The 13,910-nt window shown below is 48.2% G+C and overlaps 1 pseudogene; it reads left to right on the top strand.

Moving 5' to 3' along the window:
* Window positions 1–10,087: 10,087 nt before the first annotated feature.
* On the top strand, window positions 10,088–10,178 carry LOC144603286 (U2 spliceosomal RNA; annotated as a pseudogene).
* The last annotated feature ends 3,732 nt before the right edge of the window (window positions 10,179–13,910 follow it).

Below are 13,910 nucleotides of genomic sequence, written 5' to 3'. Positions count from 1 at the left end.
AATAAAATAGGAAGTTTGGTAAAGCGAATCCTCCATTAGTTTTAGACTTGCATAAATGTCTTTTATTTATTCTATGGGTCTTATAATCCCAAATAAAATTAGTAATAATTGAATCCATTTTTTTGAAAAACTTTTTTGGAAGGTGTATCGGGATTGCTTGAAATAAGTATAGTAGCTGTGGGAGGAAGATCATCTTTATAGCATTAATTCGACCAGCTAGTGAAATGGGGAGTGTTTTCCAAAATTGGATATTTCTATGTAATTTAGTAACTAAAGAAGGAAAATTTGATTTAAATAAAGAAGTATATTTCCTAGTCACGTAGATTCCAAGGTATTTGAACTTTTCATAGGCAATTTTAAAAGGGAATTGTTGAAGTATAGCCGGATTTTCTTCCGTAATTGGCATGATTTCGCTTTTGTACCAATTAATTCTATATCCGGAGAATGAGCCAAATTGAGTTATGAGATTTAGTAAATTCGGAATGCTAATTTCAGGATTTGTGATGTATAATAGCACATCATCCGCATATAAGGACATTTTGTTAATTGTATGTTTAGTGTTATAGCCGTGAATGTGTGGGTGTGATCTGATACTCTCGGCAAGTGGTTCTATAACGAGGGCAAATAAGAGCGGAGATAATGGACATCCTTGTCTACAACCTCTGGATAAGTGAAATTTTGGTGACAACATTTGGTTTGTCAATATTCTAGCTGGTTGGAGTTTTATATAAAAGTTTCACCCATGAGCAAAAGTTTTCACCGAGTTGGAATTTTTCCATCACGGAGAAAAGATAGGGCCATTCCACTTGATCAAATGCTTTTTCAGCATCTAGCGAAATGATTGCTAAGTTTTCGTTTAATATTCTATTTGAGTATATTATATTGAACAAGCGTCTTATATCGTTTAGATATAAAGCCTGATTGGTCAGGGTGTATTAATTTATCAATAACTAAACTTAATCTATGGGCTAAAACTTTAGCTAATATCTTCTGATCAGTATTTAAAAGAGCTATGGCTCCATACGAACCAGGATCTTCAGAATCCTTATCTTTTTTAGGGATAAGTATTATTGTTGATTCAGTCAAAGTTTGTGGTAATATCTGTTGTTTAAAGGCGTAACTATATACAGTTTGTAAGCGTGGGGAGATCAAGTCACTAAATCTTTTATAAAATTCATTATTTAAGCCATCAGGACCAGGAGTCTTCCCATTTTCAAGGACTTAATAACCTCTTCAATGTCAGTCGTAGTTATTTCTGCGCCCAGTAAATTTCTCTCATCGTCATTTAAACCAGAGAGGTTACATTTCTGCAGAAAGTTTTGCATATTCACAGGGCTATCTATTATGTTTGATGAGTATAATGCCTGATAAAATTGCAAAAATCTCTCGTTAATATCCTTGGATAATTTAAGCAAGTCTCCGTTTTCTGATCTGATTTTATGAATTGTGGATTCGTCTTCTAATTTACGGAGTTGTCGAGCTAGCAATTTCTGTGGCTTATCTCCAAATTCAAAATGTATTTGTTTAGTATGCTGAAAAAACCTTAAGATTTGAGCTGAAAGTATATGATTTAACCTATATTTAAGAGCAGCAATTTTATTATGTATTATAATAGAAGGAGCGATCGCGTTTGTTGTGTTTCTAGCTCAGGTTCTTCTTGTTTTGGGAAGCCTGAAAGGCAATAATACATCCTCTCACAAACGCTTTGAATGTTTCCCAGAGCAGGGAGGCAGATGTTTCAGGGATATAAGAAAATAACTGCAGATGCTGGTACAAATCGATTTATTCACAAAATGCTGGAGTAACTCAGCAGGTCAGGCAGCATCTCGGGAGAGAAGGAATGGGTGACGTTTCGGGTCGAGACCCTTCTTCAGGGAGGTCATTTGTCTGAAAAAAGGTTTTAATCTGCAAGTTGAGATAGTCGTAACATGCTGTTTCGTTTAAGATTTGTGGGTTGAATCTCCAATTAGTCTGTTCCTCCGTTACTCCTTGTAGTTTTACCCTAAATGTTAGAGGGGAATGATCGGATATAATAATGTTATGATATTTTGAATTATACGTATAAGGAATGAGTTTGGAGTCCACTAAGAAGTAGTCAATTCTTGAATATGTTTTGTGCACTGGTGAATAAAAAGAATACTCACGGCCTGAGGGGTTTTCAATTCTCCAAATGTCTTTTATATTTGCACTGTTTATATATGAATTTAATAATTCACATGACTTGGATTTTATTTTCCTTTGAGTTGACGATCTATCCAAATAAGGATCTAATGTACAATTTAAATCTCCTCCAATTATCAAATTGTATTGTCCAAATTCTGGAATAGTATTAAATATTTTCTTAAAAAATAGCGGGTTGTCAAAGTTTGGTGCATAGATATTCACCAATATCAGTTTTGTAGAATACAGTTCACCCACTAATATGACATATCTACTTTCAGTATCAACAATAGAAGAGGTATGTTTGAATGGTATACCCTTACGGATTAAAATGGCTACCCCTCTTGATTTAAAGGAGAATGATGAATGAAATAATTTGTCAATCCATTTGCCTTTCAGTCTATTATGTGCTACGTTTTTGAGATGGGTTTCCTGAAGAAACATTATATCAGCATTAATTGATTTTAGATGTGAAAGTACTTTACCTCTTTTGATTGGTTCATTAATGCCCTTGACATTCCAGCTACAAAATGTAATACCTTTACCCCCAGATTTCGTAGTAGTATCTTGCATCTTAAAGATTAAATGGTCTATGATAAAGTAAATGGTTTGTCACACGAACCATAGCATTCTTCTTGAGTGAAGTTTGGGTGGTCTTTTGTGGTATTCGGAGTATCACCCGAAAGTATCTCCCAAAATGATAGAAATACTTAATAATAACATAGTGAACAAAATTAGAAGTAAGATAAGAACGTAGAGAGTTAAAAGAGTGCAGGAAAAGAAAAGAAACATCTAAAACTACAACTACAATTAGTACAGTTGGTGAAAGCCACCCTATGGTGGCAAAAAATTTAAGGACTTCCGTAGCTTGTGACAAAATTAATACTAGCTCCGGTTTAAAAAAAAAAAATTTTTAGAAGCAAGGGGAAATAAACAGGGGAGGCCCAAATAAATTTAATCCAAAATAGGCCAGTTTTCCCCCCTAGGGTTTATTAGTTAAATGTTAAAAGTAAAATTTACATGAGTCAGGTGTTACTTGAACTTCTTATTGGTAGTGATTAATCATATTTTTTATTAGTAGTAGTTAGTAAAGATTAATAGTCATATAGCTTATTCACTGGTCTTGGAACATTAAATTATAACGCCTTATAGCCCAATCAGTTCTCTGCCAGTGATTACAGCCGTGGAGTGGTATTCATCCCTTCAGCGAGTTTTCAATCTCTCGGGCGAATTCGAATGCTTTATTGTGATCAATATAAAAGGTTTCTGTCTGCTTGTAGGTGACTCGCAGTTTGGCCGGGTACAACATTCCGAATCTGAGCGATGGGATCTTCCTCAAAATTGATCTTGTCTTGTTAAAAAGTGCTCTTTTCTTAACCACCTCAGCAGGATAATCTCTAAAAATACGGATATTGTCGCCTTGGAATGATAAGTTTCTGTTGATAGCGATTCTCGACAAAATATCTTCTAAGACGTGATATCAGATGCCTTGGGGGAGCGCCAGCAGCTGGCCGAGCTCTCAGTCTTCTGTGGGCTCGATCCAGCAAAGATTTTGTGTCCAGTTTCAAAACATCCCGTAGGAGTTCAGCAGTGAAATCACAGAGGTTTTTTATCTTTCTCTTGGCCTTCTTTAACTCCAACCATCCTTAGGTTCTGACGTTTAGAGCGACCCTCTAAGTCAATGCATTTTTCGGTTACTTTCGCTAGTAGATCAGATAGGCGTTGAGTCTCCGTTAATACCCTTTTTGTTGTTTCAACGCTTGTCTCAGCTAGAACTTCCAACTCGCGTATAGCCTCGTCATGTTGATATACCGTAATAGTAATATGCTCCAACTTACTGGTAAAGTCGGAATCCAGCTTTTGTAGTTTAGAGTTTACTTCCACCATATGTTCGTTCATACTATCACATATTCCTTTCTTTACTGATGATAACTTCTCACTGATTATAGTTGATATTTCTCCCTTCAATCCTTTCAACGATATTAATTCATCTTTCATTTCCTGAAAATCATCCTTCATACTTGAAAGCTCCTCACCAACTATGGTTCGAAAATCCTCCAATCCAATTTTTTAGGCTGTGGCTTTCGGGACTGTTTGGGAATTTCTTCTTGGGTCGGTACTGGAATTGAGGCTGAGGCTGATGCTTCCATCTGGCCTGATTCCACTTCCGGCAGCCTGGCCTTGCCAGCTCGTTTTGCAGCAATTTTTAACGGGGGAGTGCGACTTATCGACATATAAACGGTAGGAGTCACGGTCTGATTACTTCACTCACCCTTCGTTGAAAATTATCGGCAAATTTCAGTGGACCCGTCCCGTTCTTTCCCCCTTTTAAGATCGGATTTTCTTCGGAGCTAGTTGACGCTTGGCTTTATCAGAGCAGAGCGCCAACGGAAGTCCAGCTTCTCGTATTTACCCAACAAACAGCTAACAACGAGCCTGTTTCCTTTATCATCGTTACTTTTTTTTGCAGATCTTTCATTTATTGATCCTTATCTCTCCACATCACCGTCTATAATCTCTCGTTTCCCTTGTCCCTAATCAGTCTGAAGAAGGATCTCGACCCGAAACGTCACCCATTCCTTCTCTCCACAGATGCTGCCTGACCCGCTGAGTTACTCCAGCACTCTGTGAAACGTCACCTATCCATGTTCTCCACAGATGCTGCCTGACCTGCTGAGTTACTCCAGCATTTTGTGTCTGTCTTCATAACCCTTCTGTCCCTCCCCGTCTCCCCACTCTCCCCCCTCTCTTCTCTCCCCCCTCCCCTTTCCCCTCTCCTCTCATCATCCCCTGTGTCTCCCCTCCTCCCCCCTCGCCGCATCTCCCTTCCCCCCTGTATCTCTCCGCCCCAACGCCCCCTCACCTGCATTCCCCTCGAACCCCGCACCCCCCGAACCAATGCATCGCTCTCTCCTGCAGCCCAGCCTGACTCGGGGGGTTTCTGAGCCCCCGTGGAGGAGAGTGACCGGCACCGGGACATTCCAGCGATGCGGTGGTTTATCTGGAAGGCGGAGACTCTGCTGCGACTTCTGGCAGGTACACGGAGAGAGAGAGAGAGAGAGAGAGAGAGAGAGAGAGAGAGAGAGAGAGAGGAGAGAGGAAAAAAAAGAGAGAGTGAAAAAAAGAGAGAAAAAGAGAGAAAGAAATGAGAGAGAGAGAGAAAAAGAGAGAGAGAAAAAGAGGGAGGAGAGACGGAGAGAGGCCACTCGGCCCGCGCGTTGCTGCTGCCTCATACAGCGCCAGGGACCCGGGTTTAGATAGTGACTCCGCTCGCTGTCTGTGCGGCGTTTGCATGGTCTCCCCGTTCCTGCTTTATCCCCATGTTCCTGGATTCCGTTAGCCCCGAGAGCTAAATCGAACTCTCTCTTGAAAACATCCAGTGAATTGGCGTCCACTGTCATCTGTTGCAGAGAATTCCACAGATTCACAACTGTCTGACTAAAGAGGATTCCTATCTGAGGTGAAAAAGTTTTTCCTCATCTCAGTACTAAATGGTCCACCCCTTATTCTTAAACTGGGACCTCTGGTTCTGGACTCCCCCAGCATGGGAAACATGGGGATAAATTTTCCCTGTGGGCCAGATGCAGGCAGATGGGATGAGTTTGTGTGGACACCTTGGTTAGTATCGGTAAGATGGGCCGAATGGCCTGTTTCTGTGCTGTATCCGTCCCATACAATGTGGGGGTGAATCTCCGTTGCATCTTCCTACAGCACGGTGGCCGGAGGTCCACACTGGTGTGACAACTACAGGGGTCAATCTTGTTGCACCGAGCCTTGTCTGCTCTAGTCCAACGTGTCCAGTCAGCCCCATCACCGCTGGATTGCATTCCATCACGGCTGGATTGCGTTCCATCACGGCTGGATTGCGTTCCATCACGGCTGGATTGCGTTCCATCACGGCTGGGTTGCGTTCCATCACGGGTGGATTGCGTTCCATCACGGGTCTATGTTGTGTTGCAGGCCTCCACACTGCGGCTCTGTGCAGAACAGGGACAGTAGCCACCGTGGGCTCGGTCACCACTGTCCCCGTGGGTGGGACGGTGAGTTTCCCCGTCCTACACGGCAGCGAGGAGAAGTTTGAGATGGCGATGGGGCGGGTCGATCCCGATCTGGCCATCCTGGCCTGGAGGTCCGACAGCCCGGAGGATCCGTACCTGGTCCGCCCGTCCTACAGGGCCAGGGTCCGCTTCCGACCGCACGCCTTCATCGAGCTGCGGTCCGTGGGGCTCGGTGACCAGGGGACCTACGAGGTGCAGACAAACTACTTTGGCAGGGAGCTGAGGAACCGTGACCGGGAGCGCTTTGAGCTGCGCGTGGTCGGTGAGTAGTGGCGTGCAGAGTTGCACAGCACCCAGACTGGCCCTTCGGCCCACATGGTCCATGCTGACCCAGTGGGGCATTCTGGCCTAGTCCCACCCGCCTGCACACAGCACTCTAAACCCTTCCTCTCCGTGAATGAATTATACTTTATTGTCACATCCATCCATCCATATATATCCATCCACACATATATATATATATATATATATCCATCCACACACATATATATATATATATCCATCCATCCACACACACACACATATATATCCATCCACACACACACATATGTATGTATATATATATCCATCCACACACACACACATATATATATCCATATATATATATATATATATATATATATATATATATATATATATATCCATCCACACACACACACATATATATATACATCCATCCACACACACACACACATATATATATATCCATATTATATATATATATATATATATATATATATCCATCCATCCACACACACATATATATATATATATATACATATCCACCCGTCCATATATCGTGGCTTCCTGCATCCTGTGTCCACTGCCCTGTCCAATGAAGGCAAGGCTTCTTCCCAGCCTACCTGCCTGTGCTGCCACCGTTAGTGAGCTGGGGACTTGACTCTCTGCGGTTGAGCTGGACTTTGCAATGTGCTGCCTTGCAGAGCCGATGTCCACGCCGACGGTGGATGTCAGCCGCAACTCATCGCATGTCACGCTGCACTGCTCCACCGCCAGCGGCTGCCCCGTCACCTACCGCTGGGAGCGGCGGTCGCAGGATCCCGGCGTGGGGAACGCCACCTTCCCCGGAGCTGTGCTGCACCTGCCGGACCGGACCCGGGGCAGCGCACCTGCACCTACACCTGCGTCGCTGAAGATTGCTGCAGCAGCCGTGCAGTCCCTGCAGCGCTGCACTACAGCGCCCGACCCGGAGGTGAGTGGGTCTCTGTCCGATGGGGAGAGTCATGCAGCACGGGAACAGGCCACTCGGCCCCACTCCTCCCTGCCCACCAACATGCCCCGTCTACACAAGTCCCGCCTGCCCGCGTTTGGCCCATATCCCTGTAAAAGGTGGCATGGTGGCGCAGCTGGTAGAGTTGCCGCCTCACAGCGCCAGAGACCCGGGTTCAATCCTGACTCCTTCCTGCCCACCAACATGCCCCGTCTACACGAGTCCCACCTGCCCGCGTTTGGCCCATATCCCTGTAAACGTTTCCAGAGGGCGGCGCGGTGGCACAGTGGGTAGAGTTGCTGCCACACAGTGCCGGAGACCCGGGTTCAATCCTGACTCCATCCTGCCCACCAACATACCCCGTCTACACTAGTCCCACCCCGGCCCGTGTCTGGACCATATCCCTGTAAAAGGTGGCATGGTGGCACAGCGGGTAGAGTTGGTGGCACAGCGGGTAGAGTTGCTGCCACACAGCGCCGGAGACCCGGGTTCAATCCTCACTCCTTCCTGCCCACCAGGCTCTTTTAAAGATCAACAGAAGATAACTAAAAAGGCAATACGGGGAGAAAAGATGAGGTACGAGGGTGAGCTAGCCAATAATATAAAGGAGGATAGTAAAAGCTTTTTTAGCTATGTGATAAGGAAAAAAATAGTCAAGGCAAATGTGGGTCCCTTGAAGTCAGAAGCAGGGGAATTTATTATGGGGAACAAGGAAATGGCAGACGAGTTGAACCGGTACTTTGGATCTGTCTTCACTGAGGAAGATACAAACAATCTCCCAGATGTTCTAGTGGCCAGAGATCCTAGGGTGATGGAGGAACTGAAGGAGATTCACATTAGGCAGGAAATGGTGTTGAGTAGACTGATGGGACTGAAGGCTGATAAATCCCCAGGGCCTGATGGTCTGCTACCCAGGGTACTTAAGGAGGTGGCTCTAGAAATTGTGGACGTATCGGTGGTCATTTTCTAATGTTCTATAGATTCAGGATCAGTTCCTGTGGATTGGAGGGTAGCTAATGTCATCCCACTTTTTAAGAAAGGAGGGAGAGAGAAAACGGGAAATTATAGACCAGTTACTCTGACATCAGTGGTGGGGAAGATGCTGGAGTCAATTATAAAAGACGAAATTGCGGAGCATTTGGATAGCAGTAACAGGATCGTTCCGAGTCAGCATGGATTTACGAAGGGGTAATCATGCTTGACTAATCTTCTGGAATTTTTTGAGGATGTAACTAGGAAAATTACCTTGGATGTGGTGCACCTCAACTTTCAGAAAGCCTTCGACAAGGACCCACATAGGAGATTAGTGTGCAAAATTAGAGCACATGGTATTGGGGGTAGGGTACTGACATGGATAGAAAATTGGTTGACAGACAGAAAGCAAAGAGTGGGGATAAATGGGTCCCTTTCAGAATGGCAGGCAGTGACTAGTGGGGTACCGTAAGGCTCGGTGCTGGGACCGCAGCTATTTACAACATACATTAATGACTTGGATGAAGGGATTAAAAGTACCATTAGCAAATTTGCAGATGATACAAAGCTGGGTGGTAGTGTGAGCTGTGAGGAGGATGCTATGAGGTTGCAGGGTGACTTGGACAGGTTGTGTGAGTGGGCGGATGCATGGCAGATGCAGTTTAATGTGGATAAGTGTGAGGTTATCCACTTTGGAGGCAGATTATTATCTAAATTGTGTCAAGTTAGGAAAAGGGGAAGTACAACGAGATCTGGGTGTCCTAGTGCATCAGTCACTGAAAGGAAGCATGCAGGTACAGCAGGCAGTGAAGAAACCTAATGGAATGTTGGCCTTCATAACAAGAGGAGTTGAGTATAGGAGCAAAGAGGTCCTTCTGCAGTTGTACACGGCCCTAGTGAGACCGCACCTGGAGTACTGTGTGCAGTTTTGGTCTCCAAATTAGAGGAAGGATATTCTTGCTGTTGAGGGCGTGCAGCGTAGGTTTACTAGGTTAATTCCCGGAATAGCGGGACTGTCATATGTTGAAAGACTGGAGCGGCTAGGCTTGTATACACTTGAATTTAGAAGGATGAGAGGGGATCTTATCGAAACATATAAGATTATTAAGGGTTTGGACACGTTAGAGGCAGGAAACATGTTCCCAATGTTGGGGGAGTCCAGAACCAAGGGCCACAGTTTAAGAATAAGGGGTCGGCCATTTAGAACGGAGAAGAGGAAAAACTTTTTCAGTCAGAGAGTTGTGAATCTGTGGAATTCTCTGCCTCAGAAGGCAGTGGGGGCCAATTCTCTGAATGCATTCAAGAGAGAGCTAGATAGAGCTCTTAAGCATAGCGGAGTCAGGGGGTATGGGGAGAAGGCAGGAACGGGGTACTGATTGAGAATGACCAGCCATGATCACATTGAATGGCGGTGCTGGCTCGAAGGGCCGAATGGCCTCCTCCTGCACCTATTGTCTATAAACGTAGCTCCAGGTTCACTACTGTGTGTCTCTGTCTCCTCCAGGGTCCAGGAGTCGTTGGGCGATCCTCATCGCCGTGATCCTCCTCGCCGTGGCCGTACTGGGAGTCTGTGCATCGTATCACTGCAGTAACCCCCACACCATGCCGTGAGTGTCCCCCTCACCCCACTCTCCCCTCACTGTGGACGGCTCGATTGCCATCGTGTGTTGCTTCTCGGCCTTTTGGCTAAGATCAAGTGTAGTATCTGTTCTGGCACAATCTAATGTTCTTATAAGAACAGTACAAAAGCAGTATTTGCATTGGATCATCGACGAGGAGCGGAGGTCAGGAGCACGTGTCTGGTTTAGGGGTGGATCCATGCTGGTTGGGTAACCAACCTAACACCCTTATCCAGGTGGGATGGCAGCAGCAAGTGGAGCTGGAGGGCAGGGTATCCGGAATACCCTGCGAGTATCGGTGAAGGACCTCAGGGAGGGGACCCCTTTCTCACGGGACCTCTTCATCAAGAAGGTGCTGCTGGAGGCTTGTGGATTCAAGGCCGTGGACATCTTCTGCCTCCAGGACTTCCCAGGTAACGGATATTTCGACGTTACCTTCCAGAACCCGGCGGGATGGCAGAAGTTGCTGCAGGACTTCCGTGAGAAGGGGGATGAAGCCCCGCTGTCGCTCCTGAAGGTGCAGCCACTCTTCACCCTCCCCACCCAGAGGGAACGGATGATCACGGTGCACATGTTTAACCCACATGTGCCCGTCGTGGATGTCCTCACCTTCCTTGCGCGCTACGTCGAAGGGGCCGGGAACTGTGTGGACATAAAGGACTTGTTCGGGATCTGGACGAGCAAGAGGCAAGTGAAGGTGAAGCTGAGGGTGGACGGGAAGGGATTCATCATCCACCCTCCCTCGGTGTTCGCTATCGGAGGGAACCAGGGCTACATGACGTACGCGGGGCAGCCCAGGGTGTGCAGGAAATGCAACAAACCTGGGCACGTGGCGGCAGAATGCAGGACAGTCGTCTGCAGAAACTGCAAGTTAGAAGGCCACGAGACAAGGGATTGTAAAGAGAGTAAGAGCTGCAACCTGTGTGGGGAGGCAGGCCACTTTTACAGGGCCTGCCCTAAAAGAGCTAGCACTTATGCACAGGCGATAAGAGGGGCCGCTGCCAGCACCCCCAGGGTGGACGAGACGCCTCCTACCACGGCAAAAGCCCAAAAAGGAAAGGAGAGCAGGGGCGATGACAACGCGACCACCAGGAGCCCCCAACCGCAGGACAGAGCCCCCCAGGCCCCTGCCCACGAGGGTGAGTCGATGGAAGAGGGGGAACAGGAAGAGGAGGAATGGCAGTTGGTAAAATCGAGGAAAACATTGAAGGCTGTGCGCACGGAGAAAAAGGCGGAGGGGGCAAGCAAGTCCCAAAAAAGAGTCCTCTCCCAGGACGAGGCCAGCAGCCTCTCCGCATCGGAGGATGAGACGACCAGGAAGAGCCGACAACGGAGGCAGAGGCAGAGGAAGAAAACGGGGGAGGAGGAAGGTAAGAGAAAGAACGTGTCTGTTGCCCCCCAGCCCCAGGAGACTGGGAGCAGTGCCAATGGGCCCCAGCCCCAGGAGACCGTGAGCGGCACAACGGCCAATGGGCCCCTGCTCCGGGAGACCGTGAGCGGCACAACGGCCAATGGGCCCCTGCTCCGGGAGACCGGGAGCGGCACAATGGCCAATGGGCCCCAGCTCCAGGAGACCGGGAGCAGTGCAGTGGCCAATGGGCCCCAGCTCCGGGAGGCCGGGAGCAGTGCAGTGGCCAATGGGCCCCAGGACCGGGACACTGGGAGCAGCGCAGTGGCCTCGCCAGAAAATACACCCTGTGCTGAGGAAGCCACCAACCTGTACCACTACCTGTGCGACAAAAATGTGCAGGAACTCAGCCAGATGATTGGCATGCGGGAGGATCGCCTGGGACACTAAAGGACAATGGAGCTGAAACTGGCATCCTTAACCGTGAAGAGCACTGTGCGATGTGTATCCGCCTTGCAGTACCTGGCCAAGGTAAAGGCGGATGTGACTTTTTTTACAGGAGTGAGGGCTGCCACACCTTCGCTGCTATCGGAGGTGGTCGCGATGGTGGCCCCATGGACTGTCGGTATAGTCGGGGGGAAATGATTGTCGTGCGTCCGGTCTGGGGATCTTGCTGCGGGGAGGGGGCTTCACCATCACTGAGGTAAGGGAGGTGGTGGGGGGGTGTCTCTTGGTGGTGGATGTAATGTACCGTGGTTCTCCGCTCCGGCTGATTAATGTGTATGCCTCACCCAGGTGGAGCGAGCGGGTGGCCGTCCTCCAGCAGCTCCCACCGCTGCTGGCCACGTCTAGACCGCTCGTTCTGGCCGGTGACTTCAACTGCATCATCGATGCGGCTGGACGATCCGGCAGTGCCAACCACAGACTGGACGGCACCTCCAAACTCCTGGTGGAAACGGTCAAAGATGCAAAGCTGCGCGACGCCTTCAGTGACCCTGCAGGCGGAGTCCAGCCACGGTTCACCTGGTCAGGACCGAACGGTTCAGCCCAGTCCCGGATAGACTTCCTCTTCACATCGAGGGCCGTCACGGTCAGACACACCGACCTCGCGCCGGTGTTCTTCTCTGACCACTGCCTCCTTCAGGCCACCTGTCACCTACAGGAGGACCGGAAGGCGGGCAGAGGGACGTGGAAGCTAAACGTGGAGCTGTTGACCCCGGAGAACGTTAAGGAGCTAAAGAGGAACTACGCATGTTGGAGAACTGTGAGGCCCCTCTTTGACTCCCCGACACTCTGGTGGGAGGCAACAAAGGAGAACATCAAGAAGTTCTTCGTCTCCAAAGGTGTTCAGAGAGCAAGACAGGGTAAGAGGGAACTGTGTCAACTCCAGACAGATTTGCAGCAGCTACTCCTTCTGCAGAGGAGAGGGGTGGATGTGAGGGAGGAACTGAGAGAGTTGAAGGGCCGGCAAGCTCGGCTCTTTACCTCTGAATCCTCCAAGATCATCTTCCAGTCCAGGGTCCGCCATGTTGAGCAGGATGAGACGTGCTCACGTTACTTCTTCCATAAGGTTCACAGGGGGAGCTCTGTGATCAAAAGCCTTAGGGAGGAGGACGGCTCGGTAACATCCTCGCAGACAGACATGCTCAAGATCTGCAGATCCTTTTATAAGGATCTGTACGATGTAAAGACCACAGACAGCACCGCCTCCCAGAACTTCCTGTCCTCCATCACGGAAGTCTTGGACGACAGCAAGCGGGAGAGTCTGGACCAACCACTGACCCTGGAGGAGCTGACTGGCTCCATCCGTTCCTTTGACTCGAGTAAAACTCCCGGAGGCGATGGCTTACCGGCAGAGTTGTACTCGGCTCTGTGGGACTGGGTGGGCCCGGACCTGCTGGAAGTGTACAACGATATACTTCTAGCCGGCAACATGTCAGACTCTATGAGGAAGGGCAACATCACCCTGATCTACAAGCAGAAGGGGGAGATGAATGACTTAAGGAATTGGAGACCCATCACATTGTTGAATGTAGACTACAAGATCCTGTCTAAGGCCATCGCCAACCGGGTCAAGTCTGCTCTGGGACAGGTGATCCACCCGGACCAAACCTGTGCTGTACCTGGCAGGAAAATCTCAGACAGCCTGGTGCTGCTGAGAGATACCATTGCCTACGTGCAGGACAGACGGGTGGATGCCTGCCTGGTCAGCTTGGACCAGGAGAAGGCCTTCGACAGGATATCGCACACGTACATGAGGGACGTGCTCTCCAAAATGGGCTTTGGGGAGGGAATCAGGAAGTGGATACAACTACTCTACTCCGATATCTGTAGTGCAGTCCAAATTAATGGGTGGGAATCAGACAGCTTCCCCGTCAGGTCTGGAGTCAGGCAGGGTTGCCCTCTTTCCCCTGTCTTGTTCGTCTGTTGCATTGAACCCTTTGCTGAATCCATCAGGAAGGATGCGAGCATAAGAGGAGTGACATTGCCAGGCAGTGGGGGCACTCAGGTCAAGGCCTCCC

The sequence above is a fragment of the Rhinoraja longicauda genome, chromosome 19, assembly GCF_053455715.1.
Source record: "Rhinoraja longicauda isolate Sanriku21f chromosome 19, sRhiLon1.1, whole genome shotgun sequence".
NCBI classification, from domain to species: Eukaryota; Metazoa; Chordata; class Chondrichthyes; order Rajiformes; family Arhynchobatidae; genus Rhinoraja; species Rhinoraja longicauda.
This window is presented reverse-complemented; position numbering and strand designations above follow the sequence as displayed.